The sequence below is a fragment of the Chenopodium album genome, chromosome 3, assembly GCF_948465745.1.
Source record: "Chenopodium album chromosome 3, dcCheAlbu1.1, whole genome shotgun sequence".
Classification (NCBI taxonomy): domain Eukaryota; kingdom Viridiplantae; phylum Streptophyta; class Magnoliopsida; order Caryophyllales; family Amaranthaceae; genus Chenopodium; species Chenopodium album.
In genome coordinates this window covers 42,080,081-42,097,902 of record NC_137836.1, presented here as the reverse complement: position 1 = coordinate 42,097,902, position 17,822 = coordinate 42,080,081, and the positions used below count along the sequence as shown (strand labels likewise).

Below are 17,822 nucleotides of genomic sequence, written 5' to 3'. Positions count from 1 at the left end.
AACTAGATTTAGATCACCTCTATTTTAATGATTGCATGAGAATGAGTTGTTAAAAATGGAGTTCCATGTATTGTGCCCCTTTATTCTTTGGTTAGCTTGTGCCTAATGGGATGCATGAGAATGATCCTAATTAGCATAGACCTCTTTCATTGATTTGCCTAGACTATTGCATGAAAATGAATTGTTTAGGTAGGATCTTGTGTTCTTTGGCATGTTCTTCATGATAACTACGATCATTCCCCTTTTTTCTAATCATGTTTGACACCCCCGTATCCCTAGCGTTGTTCTTTCTTGATTTTATTCGTCTTTATCTTTGCTTATTCATAGTTTTAGTGCTTTTTATCCAATATATCAACAAAAACATTTCCCCTCTTGACTCTTGCATTAGTGATATTGATGTTGGACGAGTGAGCTTCCTTAGTGGTTCGACCCTTTACTTGCCACTAACTAGTTTAGTGTAAGTTTAGGCATTATAAATTGTTAATTTGATTAGGGTTAGTAGAACCAACGACCTACTTAATCCCGATCAAATTTTGGCGCCGTTGCCGGGGAAGCGGCTTGTTTAGCATTTGTTTTTGCTATTGTTAGAGTCATTTTATTTGCTTTCTTTTTATTATTTTGCCTTTTTTTAATCCTACTTGTCATTGCTAATCGTGTGCTTAGCTTTGTTGTATTCAAAGAGAGATATGGCAAGACAAGAGGATGACCTTCTTTTTAGGGAGTTTGGAAATCCGGAAGTCTATGAGCTCACGAGTGGTATACTTCTCCCAACCACCGAGTCTAATTTCACAATCCATCCACAATATGCTAGGATGGTACAAGTTGAGCAATTTTCCGGAAGTGCAAGTGAAGACCCCATTGAGCATTTGGACCGATTCCTTGAGTTGTGTGCAATGATGCAAACAAATGAAGTGAGCCAAGATTACATTCGTATGCATCTCTTTCGGCAATCTCTCACCGGAAGAGCAAAGAAATGGCTCAAGCTTTTGAAGCCCAACTCTCTCACCACATGGAAAGATGTTGCGAAGGCCTTTCTCAAGAGGTTCATTTCCGATGAGCAAACCGCAAAAATGAGGAGGAAGATAGCTTCTTTTGAGCAAGAACCGGATGAAACTCTTGGGGAAGCATGGGAAAGGTTTAAGGATATGATTAGAGCATGTCCTAACCATGGATTCAACCATAATTTGCTCATGAGATTCTTTTATGATGGCTTAGAGCCAATTTCAAGAACCAATCTAGATGCGGGTGCCGGTGGCCAATTGATTAAGATCCCTCAAAGCCAAGTTGAAGCTATAATTGAAGAGGTGGCTACTAGCTGTTCTTGGGGAGGTCAAAGAAGGTCCCAAGGAAAGCAAGGTGATCTTTATGAGTTGGAGAAAGTCGGTCAACTTAAGCACATAGTTGAACTCTTGAATGAAGGTCTTTCCAAGTTGAACTCAAGTGTTAGTTTGGGTTCAAAACTGTCACAAATCATTGATTTATCATGTGCTTGTTGTGGTGGGACGGATCATGATGCATCGTATTGTAGAGAGTTCAATCCCAAGCAAGGTGAGGCTTTGACTTTGAGGGAAGGAGAGTTTGTAACCCAAGCTCATTCTCAACAACTTCAACAACCTCCAAAACAAGAAAACTCCTACCTCCAAGATGAACCTCTTTTCAATCCTCTAACCGAAAATTTTTCTTACCCTTCCATCCAAATGGGGAACTTTCAAGATCAACATCATGACCAAAATCCTCAAGCGTATGAAGAACAATCCCCACTCGACCACACACAAACCCAAATTCTTCAACAACGCCAAATTCTCACTCAACAATTCCAAGAGATCAAATCTCACAATGAAGTTGTTGACTCCCAACTAGCCAACATTTCTTCTCTCCATTTAACCGCAAAACTCCCCTTACAATCATCTACTAACCCTTCATATGCTTATCATCTCGAAACTTGCAAGGAGGATGAAAGTAAGGAAGACAAGGTTGTGGAGGATGTGGTTGAGAAGAAGGTTCAAGAACAAAATGAGGAGCCATTAGATTTTAGTGAACCAAACAAGTTTGAAGGCCCGGTTCCCTTCCCTTGTAGGCTAGTTGAGAATGTTGTTTTGAAGAGCCCTATGGCGGTGAGCGTATGTAGAGTTGATGTGGTCGATGGTGTGATGGATAATGAGAGCTTACCTCCATGTGACGGTAAGGTGACAATGAGGTATGATGACTTTCTTGAAGTTCCTACTTGGTTTGAAGGCTCTCTTGAGGAAGGTGAGGTTTCCCTTCCTAATATCGAGGATTCCAAGCTTCATCGCCCTTTTAGAAGAAACGACAAGAAGAAGAGAAAAAGAAAAGATGAGCCACCATTGGCTCTTGATTTATTCCCTCCTTTCCCTTGTGGTGATTTGAGACCTCAAGGAATGCTAGTTCTCAATCTTGGGGGCATCTATGATTCAATCCTCAAGTTGATGAGGGTGATGTTTTTTATTCCACCTTGAAGGAGGTGAAGGGTCAAGCTAGAGACCATAAACAAGCGCTTCCCGGGAGGCAACCCGGAGGATTTCTACCCTTTTTTCTCCCCCTCCTTTCTTTTTCTTTTTGTTTTCTTTCTTTGTTTTCTTTTAATGTTTTCTTTTATGTCTTGTCTTGCCTTGTAGGTTGCATTTTGGAAGATTGGAGCGGAGTGACATTTGATGAACTAGATTTTATGCTCTATTATTCTTTTAAGCCAACCTCTCGGTGAGACCTTTCTTGTTTTCACTCTTTTAATTTTTCTTTGAGTGCTTAGTTTAAGGTTAGTTTAGGAAGAAGTTGAATGGTTCGAGGTTGTTTGCATTGGTTCTAAGGAACCTGGGATCGTTGATGTTGTTATCAACGGTCATTTGTATGACGATTGGGATTTACTTGAATTACATGCCTCATTTGTGAACCTTTTTATTTCTTCCTCTTGTTTTTGTGTTGTTTTTCCCTTTTATGTGACAAACATGGCTATGACGAGTTGAAATTATTTTGATTTGGAATTGCTCATTCATTTGGATTTGTGTGCCTTTCATGATGATGTGTCTTTGAATGCTTATCTTCCTAGTTGATGAGGGTTTGCACGGTTTGAGAATGCTTTGGGTTGAGTTAGACACATTGTAAGCTAAGGTAGCCCGGTTTAGAACTTTTGAGGACGTTTGAACCCCTAGTTCACGGGAAAGTGGTAAGATGGTGTTGCTCTCTATGGTGAATAGGATTCCCTTGGTTGGTATTTGCTTATTTCTTATCCCGTGTGAGTGTCATTTGTTCTAGCCTTCATCATTCTTGTGAGTGGCATTTAGGATCCTTAACTATGCATAACTTAATCCTTGTGTTGTTCTCTAGCTCCCAAGATCGTGACCAAGCAACTCTAGGGGAGGAAAAGGGCACCATTTTTCTCTTTTTTCTTTATCTTCTTTTTGTTTTGTTACTTATTTTGTTCTTATTTTGCATTTGCTCCTCTTGCCAACCCTTTGAGCCTATTCCCTTTCTTGATTATGAGCCACATTACAAACCTTATGACCTTTCGTTTCCCTAACCCTTAGTTTGTGAAGCATTTCGGTTTAAGAGTTTGTTTTGTGTTGTAATAAATTGAGAAAGTATTATGCTTTTTGTACCAAGCAAGAAAAGTAAATTGTATATATTGTGTGAAATAAAGCAAATGTTAAGAAAAAGCCGTCTAAAGTTAAAAAAGGCAAGGACAACAAATAAAATAAAATAAAAAATTTAAAATTAGTTTGGTTTCGTTTTCTTCCCTACTTTAAGCATTGAGGACAATGCTTTGTTCAAGCTTGGGGGGGAGCGTTACTTCGTTTTTGTTTTTATTGAGTGTCGGTGTCGAATAAGCTTGGGGGAGATGGAATTATTGGTATTTTTGTTTGATGTTTGGTGATTTCTTGAGTTTGTTTTTGAGGTTTGATCACCCTTTTGCTTCACTTAGGAAATATCACCAAAATTTTCAAATTTTTGCCCCGCCTTGACCCTTAGCCTTACGTTACAACCCTAGTAAAGACCCTTTGACTTTAGAGGGGTGAGGTCAATGACCGGTGGAGGGAGATAGATTTCAACCCTATGGAGAGAGTATGCATAGTTGAGATGTCGGGATGACCTTATGATTCCACATAAAAAATTCTTTTTCCGATTCCCTCGAGGAATCATGAGGAGCTAACTAAGGGATGATTTGAAGCTAGTGGAGAGAGCGTGGACCGTCTTGGATGGGGCTAGGGCGGAGAGTGAAATCATTAGTTCTCTATGCTTAGCTTAGGTTTGTCTTTTTCAACCATGAGCATCTTGGAACGTTTATTCCCTCATTTAATTAAGAAAGGTGAGCATTCTTTGGTGCATGTCTCTATGTTTTGAGTCCGAATGGAGCATTTTCTATCTAAAAGCTTGTTTGGTTTTCTTAAGCCTTGTCATGTCATGTTGGTCGTGGTTGTGCTTGCTTTTTGTTTTTGCTTTTCTTTTTCTTTTTGTTTTGCCTTGGTTTTGTTTAGAGTTGTGGGTTAAACTCTTAGGACACCCTCACGAGAGCACACTCGTCCTCTAGGGCGATCTAGGGGTTTAAAGGGCTTGTCATTAGTTGCTAAAAGTGACCGTGATTCCTACGAAAGTGAGTTAGTGTACATTCTTGTCTCCTTTAGTGTCTTAGTTTTGCTTGAATAAATCATTCTCCTTCTCCAGTGTTTCATGTTAATTTGCTCGAGGACGAGCAAAAGGTAAGCTTGGGGGAGTTTGATAAGTGACTTTTATGTCACTTTTAGGGTGTTTATTGAGTCGTATTCCGGCTTACTTTCCAATAATTTCACCCTTTTTATCCTTTATTTCTATTATTTTATTATTCTTGTCTTTTATTCTTTATTTTGAGTATTTTTGTAATTTTCTATAGTTTTTAGTTTATTTTCGTGTTTTATTTTATTTTTCTTTCTTTTAATGTTTGTAGTTTAAGTCGTTAGTTTATATTTTTAATAATTTCTCTTTTTATCTCATTTTCTTATTTATTTTAGTTTCGTATTTTATTTTATTTCTTTTCATTTAATTTTATTATTTCTTTAGTTTTAGCATTTTATTTTATTTTATTTTACTTTATTTATCTTATTTTATTTTACTTTATTTTATTTATTTTATTTTCTATTTCACCCTCGTGTTGTTTTTGGTTGTAGGCGCTCCGGGTTTCAAAGTCAAGTTTGTGTTCGGGGTCCAAGGTTCGAGCAAACTTCACAATGCCCCTAACCGATCTAGCTGCTGCCCACCTCTTAACCTACACCACACCATCCCTTAACCTCCACCGCACCATCTCCCCTGCTCCAACACACACAACATCACTTCCCCTGCTCCCTGCTCTCCCAATTCACCACCAGCCCTCACAACACCACCTCACAACCCTAACAACACCAACATCGCAACTCCACCAATCCCAGCCACGCAGCACCTCCAACCAGACCAGCTTCCACCTGCGACCACAGCCGCGCCAGCCGCCCAGCCTAAACACCTCTGCCACCAGTCGATACCAACGCAATCCCACACACACACTCACCAATTAAACCCCGCAACACCAATTAAACCACCAGCCACAAAACCCTGCTCCTCCCAATCGCACCGAAACCACCCAACCTCACCTCCCATTTCACCACCAATTCGCATCTCCAATCGCACCAATCGAACCAAATTCACAGCAAGGAGCAACCCAGACCTCGCGGCCGCGCAGCCCTGTCAGAAAGCGCACACAATTGAGTCCAAAATCAGAGTCGAGGCAGAAGCTTTGCGCGTCCTCTGTGCGACCTCTGTGCGGGCGCGCATTCGTGGGTCAATCACGAGCTTTTCACGTGATTTTTAATGAGAATTGAACGGCTTTGATTGATGCTTGATTGATGACGATGAGGATTGACGGTGGTGATTGAGTGATAATTGATGATGCGTGATGGTGATGATGGAAAGAAAAACAGAGCAGCCAAGATCGAAAGAGAAAGAAAGGGGGAAAGCTGATGGTTTTCGTGGGTTTTGGGGAATTTGATGGGTTTTGTTTTGCTTTCCTTTTTCTTTTCATTTTCTTTTATTTTTAGTTTAGTTTTATTTTTGGTTTTTAAGTTTAGTTATTTTAATTATTTTAGTTTAGTTTTTATTTCTTTTTAGTTTTCTCTTTTACTTTATTTTATTTAGCCTTGTATTATAAATACCCCTTTGGGGTTATTTTCTCTCAACTAACACTTAACATTTTTATTTTTAGATTAGATTAGATAGTTTTTAGAGAGAAAAAAGTAGATTATTGCTCAATTTTCTTCCAAGTAATCAATTTTGGTCAAGTTTAATTTCCAATCAAGCAATTCCTTCAAGTTTTCATCTTTCATTAATCCTCTCTCTAGTAATCTCTAATCCTTTCCTTTAGCTTTATTTATTTGCTTTATTGTTGCTTATTTTTGTTAGTCTTTTTAGTTCATCTAGTTATTATTGTTTTCATTGTTTTTAATCATGTTTTGTTTTGTGTTTCTTGAATATATTTTTGGTTTTGCTATTATGTTTAATCTCCTTTCTCTAGGCTAATCTTTTAGCTAGGGGAAGGGGGTGGAAAATATGTGTTGAATGTTGGATGAATGATGATAGTGGATTGATTACATACCTTAAATTGATGAAAGATATGATTTTTATTGACTTGAGATTATTGTAGCACTTTATTTGATTGCCTTCTAGTTTAAATGCATGAAAATGATTTGAACTAGATTTAGATCACCTCTATTTTAATGATTGCATGAGAATGAGTTGTTAAAAATGGAGTTCCATGTATTGTGCCCCTTTATTCTTTGGTTAGCTTGTGCCTAATGGGATGCATGAGAATGATCCTAATTAGCATAGACCTCTTTCATTGATTTGCCTAGACTATTGCATGAAAATGAATTGTTTAGGTAGGATCTTGTGTTCTTTGGCATGTTCTTCATGATAACTACGATCATTCCCCTTTTTTCTAATCATGTTTGACACCCCCGTATCCCTAGCGTTGTTCTTTCTTGATTTTATTCGTCTTTATCTTTGCTTATTCATAGTTTTAGTGCTTTTTATCCAATATATCAACAAAAACATTTCCCCTCTTGACTCTTGCATTAGTGATATTGATGTTGGACGAGTGAGCTTCCTTAGTGGTTCGACCCTTTACTTGCCACTAACTAGTTTAGTGTAAGTTTAGGCATTATAAATTGTTAATTTGATTAGGGTTAGTAGAACCAACGACCTACTTAATCCCGATCAGTAGGTGATTGTGGATGATTGTAGATGAATGAAAACGAAGTTTTTATGACGTTATTTATAAAGAAAATCAGCCAAAAAGATAGATAAAATATCAAAACAAAGTTCTGACGCAAATAAAATCTGATTAGCGCCAACGCTGGCTATTGGCACCAGACGCTAACATCAGCGCCAGGCGCCAATGCTAGAGCCAGGCGCCAAGCGTAGCGCCAGGCGCTACCGCTGGCGTTTGGCCCTGATTCAGAAATTCACGCGTTCTCTTAAAATCATATAAAAATTGTCGTACAGGAAGATAAAATCGTATTTTTCCTCAAAAATGATCTTTGATTTTATTTAAAACTCTGAAAAGTCAACAAAAGTCAATTTATCAATGCTAATTGAATTAGGAATGAAAAGAACCTTCTAGAATAATCTAGAAGTCTAAAACCATTCCTAATTGCATTAGGAATGATAAATCTATATAAGGCCCTCTCCTAGATCATTGGGCCGCATATAAGGCTCAAACCGGGCCAAGTTCACTAAATTGGCCATAACTTCCTCAATATTCATAAGAATTGGGCTTATAATATATCGTTGAAAAGCTCTTGTCAAGCCCCATCCAACTACACTACTATTGGACCCATATCATGGACCAATTGGATTGGCTATTTTCTTAAAATAAGTTTTCAAAAACAGAGAGAAGAGAAAAGAAATTAAAACTTTCCGCAACACTAAACTTTCCACACTTTCGCTTCATTCGATTATGATTCGACGTGAAAGTTACTCATCACCGGGATTGGTTTTTGGGAGACACAAATGGGTGTCTACAATAACCACCATAAATATGCAATTAATTTTCAAGGTTAGAAAGACTTCAAAATTTTTCGTCAAAACGAAAAATCCCTCAAAAAATGCATTTTTGGTGGTTTTTTGGCTAAAAACCGAGTCCTACAAGGGTAAAATCATTTCCAAAACGCCTTTTCCACCAAAAATTCACTATTTTTGGGTCGAAATATGGGTTCGGGGCTGATGACAGCTTTAATACGAGGTTAAAATAAATAAAATGAGCTACTAATCTAATTAGCGACTCAAAACCAGAAAAACTAAGCCATAAAAACACCTTGAAAAATATTATGATATTAAAAATAAACGAGCGAGGCTCTGATACCGCTGTTGGGGTTTGGTGAGTCCGACTCACCGCGGAAACAACCCTGACCCAAAGAACCACTCGCAATTAATAAAACCATAAAACATTTCAAATAAACATAAAAGGATAAAATCGGAATTTACCTTTGAAGCGTGCTTCGCCCTCAAAGTCGGGCTCTTACTTGAAAGCTTAAGCTCCGAAAAAACGCGAGCCTCCTACGGAAATCCACCCGCAAAAACTACTAGCGAATTTTAGGTCCATTACCTCGAGGTTAGCGAGGTCTGACCAAAACCCGAATATTATATGAGTTTAAGAGTTTTTGCTAATGCAATGCTCTATTGAACTCCTACTCAAGCAAGGAATTCTCATGCCATGCTTTGGCTATTTATAAGGAAGGATAGCTTATGAATTCCACTCATCTTTCAATGTGGGACATTTCATAAAAAGATCTCACATGGAAAGATTGATGAATTCAATCCTTAGTTAAATAAACCAAAGAACAAGTAACAAGTGTCACATGGTTAGGTGAGGACCACTTTCCTACTTGGTCCCCAAGGCATTTCACATGTAATGTGAACTAACCATGTGTCACCCAACCTTGAGCCCCAAGTTGGGTTCGGTTGGGCCATTTTATTTTGGTTCGTGTCCATGACCCATCGCCCCGGGTCCATGGCCCTTGCCACATGTGTCGCCACAGTGGCGCGCTGCCTACGTGGCACGCTGCCACTTGGCGGCTGCCAACGTGGTTGCCATGTGTGCTGCCACATGGCGTTTTGTCATGTGTGCTGCCACGTGGTACGCTTCTATTGGGCGCGCTTTCCTAGCCTTTCGAGTGGCTAGGATTTTACTTGTTACTTGAAGCATTTTCCCGTCTCGCCAAATCCTAAATTTTTCCTTCACATTTGAGATTCTCTGACGCTCGGTTTCGACGCTTCAAGCTCGAATTATCGACGTCTAAATATTAAATACTCGGGCAACGAATTCATTTCTTCCGAATTAATTCGTCGAGTCTGTTCGTTTACTGCTAAGGGTGTGACCCGAAGGGTTCAGTCAAGATTAAGATGTAATATTAATTATGCATTAATATTACTGATCGCAAGCGGCCTCCACCTAGGCATTCCTATCACTTGAACTTACTGAATATATTAGCTTTCTAATAATTCTGAACCCACTAACGGAATAGTACACTTGTTCGAAGAACACCATTCCTTTCAAGTTGTGTGTTGATAGGTAATTGCATGTTAGTGTGTTAATTACGCTTATGTACTCAGCTTTGCTGATTGTGTGTTTTGTGTGTTTGTTGGCTATCTTGGCCCTATGATGACCCATTTTTAATGGAGAGTAGTGGAAACAAGTAAAGAGAAGTTTTTCATGCGATGAAGCATATTAATGAATGGGCATGAGTGAAGAGCGAATCACACTAGTTTCTATAAGTATATGATGTGTTAATTGCTTTATTTATTTATGATATTATTATTTATGTATAACTAACACAAAGTTTTGGAATTTAGTTTGGTTTTAATAAGGACCTATAATGGTTCCAAGTTGTAGGTTGGTTTTATTTTACATCGTTTGACTTTTGTTTGACTTTACTTTCGTTGATTGACTTTTCAAGTTGAATTGTTTTGAATGGTTTTGAAATTAGTCTTCCGTTGTGGGTCTTTGATAATTGCCTTAGCCGTTTTCACGGTGGCAGTAATGTATAAGATATTCCTATTTAAAGTTTTAAACAGGGCAAAACAAGTATTTTAAAAGAAACGAATTTGTAGGTTGTTACAACACTTGTGGTACTATCATTCACTTCGATCCTCTAGTGATAGGTGACAAGGCGTATATGCGGGTTTGCTTTGGTGCGCTGCCTCAGTTTTAGTACTCATAGTTTTCCTTTTGTTGCTTGTGTGTTTGTTTAGGCATGTTTGGTTGTTTTTTTTTTTTTGTTCTCTTAGGTTGTAATTTGCTTTTATTTATATAGTTCTCATTGTAAATATAAAAAAAAAAAAAAAAAAAAAAAAAAAAAAAAGAATGAAAAAAAACTGTACTTGTGCATATTGTAATCAATTGCTATTTATTGCACTTTTATGTTTAGCAGGAAAATCCATGGCTAATGTAGTCGATTGAGTCATTGCTTCTCATAAATGTTGTTGCTCCGGGACGAAGTGTTTTTTTTTTCTTTGTGTGTGTGTGTGTGTGTGTGTGTGTGTGTGTGTGTAGACTGCTAGCCTTGTAATTTATAAAATATTTGTATTTAATGTATGATGCGAAATTAACATAAATTTTGTTACCATGGTAAGTTCTATAAGTATATATATGAAATACGTAGCAAATTGTACATAAATTTGGCTACAGAATTGTTTTTATTTTTAATTTTAAAAAATGACCATTATCAGATGGCCGAATTATATGCCAGCTGCAAATACATACTATTAGCAGCTGGCCATATTATATGCCAGCTGCAAATACATACTATTAGCAGCTGGCCATATTATATGCCAGCTGCAAATACCATACTATTAGCAGCTAGCAAAATTATATTCCAACTGCAAATAGGTATTTTTAGCAACGAGCTAGTTATTAGCCAGTTGCAAATAATACTTTTTTATGTTAAGCAAAAGACTATTTGCAACTGGCTAATGAGTACGCTAGTTGCGAATAATGACTATTAGCAGATGGCTAATAATATTTCTATTAGTAGCCCCCGCAATAGCAGCCCCATGCGTAAAAGTCTTTTTTTGCAAGGTGCTAATAGCGAGCGTTTTTTCCACTAGTGTTAAATCGATATGAACCTAAGTAAACCCATTCACAAACCAACCCAATTATGACCTGGACCATTTATTATCCAAACCATTAACAACCCAAACTAATTTGAACACGTACCTACATTAACCTGGGTAAACTCGCTCCCTAACCAACCCGTTTCAAACCTATCCGATTATGACCCGTCGGGCAATTTAAATGATTTCTATCCTACCCATTCCAAACCGAATTAGTTTAAAATCGAATCAAAATCAAACTGTCAAATCGTTTTGAAAGCTAGTCTCACGAGTTCTAAACTAATTAATATTGCGATTACTTTGGAGTTTTAAGTTATAGTAATCAAAGGCTAAGAAAAGAATTTAGTTGTATCCATTGCACGAATTCTGAACTAATTAATATTTCAAATTAGTTAATTAGAGTTTTTAAGTGTAGAAATTAAAGGCTATTATATAATAATGAATTTTGTTATATCCATTCCACGAGTTCTTAACTCTTTAATATTGAGAATAATTTAGGGTCTGTTCACAGTTATTGAATTGAGCTGAACTTATTGGAGCTGAACTAAACTGAACTAAGTTGAAATGAATATTTTATGAGAGAAAGAAATTAGGAGCTGAACTGAACTGAAGAACTAATTAGAGCTGAACTGAAATGTAGTGAACTGAAATTAAGCTGAAATGAACAGCCCTTTGAGTTTTTAGTTGTAGTAATCAAAGTCTAATAAGAAATGTAATTAGTTGTATCCATAGCATGAGTTTTGAACTAATTAATATTGCAAATAATTTAGAGTTTTTAGTTGTAGTAAACAAAGCCTGATAATAAATAAATTTAATTGTATCTATTGCATGAGTCCAAATAAATAAATATTGCGACCATAATATGGAGTTTTTAGTTGTAGTAGTAATTAAAACTAATAATAAATAAATTTAGTTGTATCCATTGCACGAGTTCTAAACTATTTAATATTACGAATAATTTAGAGTTTTTAGTTGTACTCTCTTTGTCCTTTATTGATAGTCTCTTATGGCCAATTTTAAATCCCAAAATGATAGTCTCATTTGCTTTTGTCAAGTACCATTAATATTAATATTTTTATCAAAATGCTCTCTAATTTGCAATAATATTTGTGCAAATTTAACTTCTCCATGTAAATTTTGCTTTTCCATATACTTTTATTACTTTCTCTCTCCACTTTTTCGCATGCTCAATGTAAATTTATCTTTTCTATGTACTTTTATTACTTTTATTTATGTTTATTAATTCTCGTGAAAATTGCTAATAATGGACTATCAATAAAGGACGAAAGGAGTAGTTAATAAAGCCTAATAATTAATAAATCTAGTTGTAGTCATTGCACAAGTTCTAAACTAATTAATATTGCGAATAATTTGGAGTTTTAGTGGCAGTAATCAAGAGCTATTAAGTTAATACTAGGGCTTGCCCATTAAACATGCCGAATAGAAGGGTAGATAGTCTATTCACCCAACATACAACTTACACATGAAGTATATACTTTTTTATGCCTAATGTATAGTCAATGAAAAAGTAAATTTACCTTTTTAATGCACTTTTATTTATGTTTATTAATTACCGTGAAAATTGATAATAAAGTACTACCAGTAAAGGACGGAAGGAGTACTAAATAAAGTCTAATAATAAATAAATTTAGTTGTATCCATTGCACAAGTTCAAAACTAATTAATATTGCGAGTAATTTTGTGTTTTAGTGGCAGTAATCAAGAGCTAATAAGTTAATACCCGGGCCCGCCCATTAAACATGCCGAATAGAAGTGTAGACAGTCTATTCACCCAACATACAACCTACACATGAACTATATAAATCAAGGCTATATTGAAGATCCAAATTAGTAAGGTTATATTGAAGATCCAAATTAGAGCCGTGATAATATTTTCCACTCATTCTCTCTGGCCTTTTGTCCTACATTGTAAAGAATATGTGGATTGAATTTTATTCCCAAGTGTCACATTTGCCAAATTTGTCACTTTGTTATATGATTAGACGATATGATGGTCCTCATATTTGCTTTTACTTATAAGATTTTCTTACAACAATAATACCACAATTTTTATTAGTTTGATATTACTTATTGGATATACCAATAGTTATCTTGTTCATCTATCATTTATCCATGGCAGAAAGCTACTCTTCTCAACTTCTTGATGCCATGGACCGTCTTTGGTTCCACCAAATCATTTTGTCGCCGGAACCAAGTTTAGTACTTACCTCGAGTAATGCCTTACAATCATGTACTAGTTCATCGTCGGAATCTTGTCAATGGGAGGGTGATGTTTTATCATCAAGCTCTTTCTCTCAGGTAATGTTCACAGCTTCAATTTATGCTTCTATTCCATATTAGTAGCTTGATAATGTAATTTGAATTAGTCTTGTCACAACTTATTCATGCTAGCTATTGTCGTCCAATTACATAAATTAAATATTTTGAGTAGGAAAGAGGTTCAACAAAATTGTGTTTAAAAGGATCTGTTCATTAAATCCCAAAAGAAATGACTTAGGGCTTATTCACATTTGCTGAAATGAATTGATTGGAGGTGAACTGATTGGAGCTGAATTGAAATGAATTGAAATGAAAACAGGTAAAATGAATATTTTATAAGAGAAGGAAATTAGGGTGCTATATCCAAGACTAATTCAAATTACATTATCAATAAGGTGGTGAATAATTAAAAGAATAACTCCTTAATCCTAATTATTTACTTTGTATATGGTTTGATTTGTTCACAATACTTGTTTTTTCGGATTTTTCACCACATACTCTTGAATTTTTTTTGTTTATTCACCATATACCCATGATTTTTTTTAATTCACCATATACCCCAGAGTTGCTACAAAAATTCACCATATACCTTTAAAAACAACAAGATGAGTGAAATTTGGTTAATTATGCATCGAAACTACCTTAAATCTCTCCCTCAGTCTCCGAAACCACTCCTCTCCTTTCTCCAACCCCTGATACCACTCCAAATCTCCATAATCATATTTGTATGATTCATATGAAGACAAAAAAGGAAATTTGAGATGGTTTTAAGGGTGAAAAAAAAGGAATGTGTGTGATTTTGGAAATAAGGTAATGCATTTAGGGTGGTTTCCGGTCATAGTTAACCCTAATGACTAACGAAGTTAACAATCATTAATCATTAAGGGTATACAGTGAATATTTGAGAAAACTTAGGGGTATACGATGAATTTACAAAAGTTCATGGATATATGGTGAATAAACAAATAACTTATGGGTATATGGTGAAAAAACCGTTGTTTTTTTGTGAAATTAGCCAAAGTAACTTAGTTGTGTAGTTGTGTGATCTTTAACCGAAGAAAGTGACTTAGGGTTTGTTTGGCATTACTGTGGTTTTTCTGTTTTTTGGTTTTTTGTTTTTTAAAAGTATATGATATATGCCCCATAATGAATCAAAAAATATTTAAACTTATTAAAATCATGATAATTTTGAAAACTAACAACTGAAAAATAGAAACATCTTTTTTTGTTTCTTGTTTTTGGTTTAAAAAAAAAAAACAGGAAACTGAAAACCAAAAATGATGCCAAACAATCCCTTAGTTATTTCATTAATTTTAATCATGCAAATCACCCAATGGAATCAAAATCATTGCCTCATAGTAAGCTTATCATATCTAACTAGCTTTTTGACTCGTTTAATGCACGGGTTGTAACTTGGGTTAATTATTTTTATATGTAGATATGCTTTATTTCTATAACTTAAATGGAAAACAAAAAAAGAGTGAGGATTGAACAGTGAAATAAGATGAAGGAATTTAGTTAGATATATATACATACAGATTGTGGGATATGAAATGACATACTTCCTCCGTTTTTTTTTTTTATTATTGCACCATAGGGGTTGGGTGCAAATATTTTGGTAGTGGAAAAAAGTAAGAGAGAGAAAGATAAAAATACAAAATTGCCCATGTGACATATTGATAAACTAAAATGTAAGTGTGAAAAATCAAGGGTATATTGGGTATTTGTAGTGTGAACACAAATAATTTTTTTCCTAAAGAGGAAATGGTGCAATATTTGTGAAACTTCCTATAAAGGCAAGTGGTGCAATAATAACAGAACGGAGGAAGTATTAATTAAGATTATATTTAAAGTCTATGAGATGAAAAGACAATCTTTATTATAATTCATATATTTATGTAATGCGTAGTATTATTTTTATTTATTTTTTAATATAATAGATTTAATGTGTAGTTGTGTACTAATTAGTTGAACTTTATTTATAATGTGGAAATGAAACACTTCACTTTCTTAACTGAATTTGCAAGTTGTGGAATGCATAAAGACTTAAATATAAATATTAAGGGAGGTGACATGTGACATATGGGGTAATAAGTGACTTATGATGCCACGTGTCATTTGAAAAAGTTGTGATTTGTGTTTTTAAATAGTAAATATAGAGTATAGATTAGATTAGAGCCACTTTTACCACATCAACAACATATTTTTCAAGATTTCAAGTTCTCAATATAGGTTTGTGTCAAAAAAAAAAGTTCTCAATATAGATAAACCAAAATATTATCCATATGTTCCGGTTTACTTGCCCGTAATCAATTTCAAAAGATGTCAAGATTTATGTAAATAAAAGTGTGGGAAAAAAAATATTTATGTGATTAGGAGTATTAATTAACTTATAAGTCAATTTGTACGATGTCAAGACGATATATCTACAGAGTATTAATTAGTTTGTATATTTCATATTGAACAGAACGATTGCAATAATGAAGTAGAAGACAAGAGACAAGACGGTGATGATGATAGTCGTCTTGGAAGGGAAAGATTATCAAGAAAAAATTGATTAGCAAAAAAATTAGGTCACAATCATCCTCTCCATGGATTGAAAGACCAAGAAAGAGTTCAAGTCTTTCGGCGAACGCAGGCCCTAAATTGCAAAAATTCCTAAGTTGTAGCAGATTGCATGATCTTGAGCTAGAAGAGCTAAAAGGGTTCATGGATCTAGGATTCCAATTTGAAATGGATCAACTTAACCCTCGAACTATGAGAGTAATTCCGGCCTTGCAAAGAGTTGATAAAAAGTATGGAACAAGCATGTTTGATGATATAGAACCTCAAACCGAAGAGAAAAAGAACAAAGTTGTGGAGCCATATTTGTCCGAAGCATGGATGATAAAGAGACCAGACTCGCGTTGCTAAGGTTGAGAATGGCAAGGGTTTCTAGAGAAGAAGAGATGAGAGAATGTCTTAAGCTTTGGGCTAGAATTGTTGCATCAACTGTGCAATCTGATTAGATCTCTATCAGTTTATTTTTACGTCTATCTATTGACTTGCACATAGTTTTGACTCTTTGAAATAATATATATATGTGGTTTGTTTTAAAATTAAAAATTATATATTAAAAGAAGATAATTGCCGATGAATAATTTATTCAAAAGTAATGAGAAAAAGTGAATTATAAAAAAAACAAAGTGGAAATTCTAGGTGGAGAAAGGTATTTTAACAATGCATAAAAGCTTTGAGTTCCGTTGTTTAGAATTGTTGCGCTTAAAAAAAATAGTTGTATATGAAAGTATTGCACAATAAATAGAGGAATCAACATTTTTTTTTTTGGAGTATTCAAATATGTTTGGAGGAGTATGTGAATATAAACTATTTTTGGTAAAATTACCCCGCCGTGTGGCCCAATGAGAATAGGACACGTATCCATCCCATATTGGTCTAAATTGAGCCACTAGCAAGATGGCATGTGGAATCCACTGTCATCAAAAGGAATGCAACCTTCAAAGGCCCAATTCTCGAAAAGCCGCCAAAAGTGTGGGTAGCCCACCAAATCTAGGTCAAATGACCTATGTAAGGGCACACTTTTCTAAATGACCCTATAAATAGGGAGATTTCCCCCATTTGTGGGACACATTGATATTATTACAATAGCACTGACATTTTCTTATACATCAGAGGAATCTCCAGATCTCGAAATCCGAGAAGATCTCACCTTTCCCTTTTTCTGCACTTCTTACTTACTCCATCACGTTCTAACTTGATCGTTGGAGGCGGAGCTCCAACCACTCGAAGTCTCCGTTGTTTTGCAGGTACTGGCGCTTCTCAACCAGTCTTCGACTTGTAACTCTCCCGAGGGACAAAAATACCCAAAACATTTGGCCCCATCTGTGGGAGAGTACCTCAAAGATGGTTTAAGAGTCTGTACCACCTTCTGACCTCACTATTAATCAGCCAGAGGTCTTCACTGACCATGAGGATGAAGATCCTCAAGTAGAGACGTACATAGCCAAAGATGGCACTCCCATCAGAAAATGCATCGTCCCAGAGATACTCTGGAGATGGGTGTAAGCCAGGCGGGTACAAGGAGGCCACTGGCCTACCAGAAGGGGAAACCCAAATGGCAACCGGATCCGCCCTAGTCACCCGGGACGAACTCATGAAATTCATGACTAGTTTCAAGGGTGAAATTAAGGATCTGATCACCAAGAGTAAGGATGGCCCAAGCAAGGGTCAGTCAGTAAGGAAGACTCCTCCAGAAATGAGGAAGCCCGTCAGGGATAGGCAACCAACTCCGCATCCAAAGGAAGAGGCAGCCGGGACCCTTGACTGGTCAAAAATTCTTTTTCCCCAGAAGAAAACAAGAAACCCCCGCCGGGGTGAACAGTGAGTGGGTAACAAAATATCTACTCCTGATGACC

General features: G+C 36.0%; 1 long non-coding RNA gene and 1 other non-coding gene across 2 annotated transcripts; one reads left to right on the top strand and one right to left on the bottom strand.

The window, feature by feature from the left end:
- Positions 1 to 1,067: 1,067 nt before the first annotated feature.
- LOC145625720 (small nucleolar RNA R71) lies at positions 1,068 to 1,174 on the bottom strand. The gene has a single exon (XR_014110627.1). It is a non-coding gene; the product is annotated as a small nucleolar RNA R71 (small nucleolar RNA).
- Positions 1,175 to 13,172: 11,998 nt separating this feature from the next.
- On the top strand, positions 13,173 to 16,484 carry LOC145613561 (uncharacterized). The gene is made up of 2 exons (XR_014106990.1): positions 13,173 to 13,446; positions 15,875 to 16,484. It is a non-coding gene; the product is annotated as an uncharacterized LOC145613561 (long non-coding RNA).
- The last annotated feature ends 1,338 nt before the right edge of the window (positions 16,485 to 17,822 follow it).